The sequence below is a fragment of the Octopus bimaculoides genome, chromosome 1, assembly GCF_001194135.2.
Source record: "Octopus bimaculoides isolate UCB-OBI-ISO-001 chromosome 1, ASM119413v2, whole genome shotgun sequence".
Lineage (NCBI taxonomy): Eukaryota > Metazoa > Mollusca > Cephalopoda > Octopoda > Octopodidae > Octopus > Octopus bimaculoides.
In genome coordinates, this window is record NC_068981.1 from 96,752,470 (window position 1) to 96,754,790 (window position 2,321).

Here is a 2,321-nt window from a genome sequence, read left to right on the forward strand (position 1 = left end):
TGAATGTAGCTAAGAGTAAGGTGATGAGATGTTCAAGAGATGGAATGGCTAGTTGGATGGATGTGAGTATAAATGGTGAGATGTTAGAGGAGGTGTTTTTAAGTATCTGGGATCACATATGACGACGGATGGTGGGGTGCTGAAGAGGTTGGATGTAGAGTGAGGGAGAGGAGTAAGATACTTGGAAAGGTATGCTGAAAGAAAAAAGGTTGATTATGAAAGCGGGAAGAGGTGTGTATGAGAGCGTGATTGTATCTACAATGTTATATGGTGCAGAGATGTGGGGTCTGAGAAAGGTGGAAAGGAAGCGACTGCATGTGTTTGAGATGAGATGTTTGAGAGTTATAGTTGGGGTGACACGGATGGACAGGATGAGGAATGAGGAGGTGCGAAGGCGAGCAGGAATGAGAGAAAATCTATGTACCAGAATGGATAGACGAATTTTGAGGTGGTTTGACCTCATGGAGATGATGGATGAGGAGCGATGGGGACAAGGGAGATGAAGGCAGAGGTGATAGGCAGCAGAACCAGAGGCAGATCTCGGTTTGTGTGGATGGATGGAGTGAAGAAAGCTTTCGTGGTTAGAGGTGCTGGAGTGAGAGAGACAAGGGGGTTTATAAACGATAGCAAAGTTTAGAGAGTGTTTGTGGAAAAATGAGTGAATCTGATGATGCTCAAAGGGGAACGGAACCAGCATGATGCGGCGGGGTAAACCAGCATATGCTGCAGAGCCCCGCTGCTGATATCGAGGATTGGTTTCTATGCCTTCATCCGAGCATAAGACGGGGCTCGCCTCTTTGAGCTATAAAATGAATGGAATGCCTGACGTGTGTCTTGTTGTGGCTACCCTCTCCTATGGGGAATTTAGGCTTTGGTATATATATATCAATATGTGTGTGTGTATGTATATATACGAAGAGGTTCTTTCCAGTTTCTCTTCTACCAAATTCACCGGAGCCTTGATATAAGATTCTTGAGCAAGATGCCACGCAGTGGGTCTGAACTCAGAAGCATGTGGTTAGTATGCATACTTCTTACCACGCTGCCACGCCTGCGCTTAAACATAAAGCCCGAGGAAATACCGCCAAACATTTTGTCGGGCGTGCTAACGATTATTCATACACACGTATACATAATCGAGTGCATAAATGTAATTTTCTGAGAAGGACATACCAGTCGCAATCCCAGTATTGTATATCTTATCTGTTTAAGAAACAACTTATACGCTGCTTACTGCACCAGAGTAGGTTTATCTTCATCGTTTGCCGTCGCAATGTGTTTAGAATTTGCAGATGTCTTGCTTAGTTTCTTATCCTTTTATCTAATTTAAGATTGTGTAGAATCTTGTTTGCTTGTTTGTCTTTTTGTTTGTTTTTTATTGCGGTTTCACATTCTTCGTTGTATTCAAAGAAGACCAAGTTCAAGTCCCGTGGTCATAGCTTTACATCGTGACTTGCGAATACTATTGTTTTACTGAGTTATTATCTGGAAAAGTCATTCATTTTGAAATCGATCAAAATGTTTGCGTGAGCGTGCGTGCGTGCGTGCGTGCGTGTGTTTGTGTGTCTTTATGCCTGTGTTTGTAAAACCTCATCGCTTATTTTATTATTAGCCCTGTTAAGGGGATGAACTGGCAGAACCGTTGGCATGCCGGACAAAATGCTTAGCGGCATTTCATCTGTCTTTACATGCTGAGATCAAGTTCTACTGAGGTCGACTTTGCTTTTCATCTTCCCAAATGAAACCAGTTGCACACTGGGGCCGATGACACTGATTAGCCCTTCCCCCAAAATTTCAGGCCTTGTACTCATAATAGAAGAGATTACTACCTCTGCTGAGGTCGGTTGATTGTTAGAATCGTTGGAGTGTCACAGTATTTGTTCAGGCTCCTTACGTCACGTTCTGAGTTCAAATCACAATGAACTTGATTTTGAACCGAGTGAAGAACTACGAGGATGACCTAATAGATTATCCCCGCCTCGAAACGGCAAATCCTTCAAAACGATCACACAGCAGCCTGATTGCAACTAAATTAATGAAAGTATATATAATCAATTCAAAATTCAGATAAACAATTAATTCAAATAAACGAGTAATAAAATTAACAGACAACAAGAGGACGTACACAAGGAATGTATTAGCTTGACGTTCAGTAAAAAGAGAGTTTTTAACGTTTCGAGCATAGCTCTTCGTTGGAAAGAAGAAAGGGAAGGAAAAGAGATCGCCAACAGCACGTATGTAGTTACATTGCTAAGTATATATGTTTGTGTGTGCGCGCGCACATCAGTGTGTATGTGTATGTATGATGTACATATATATAT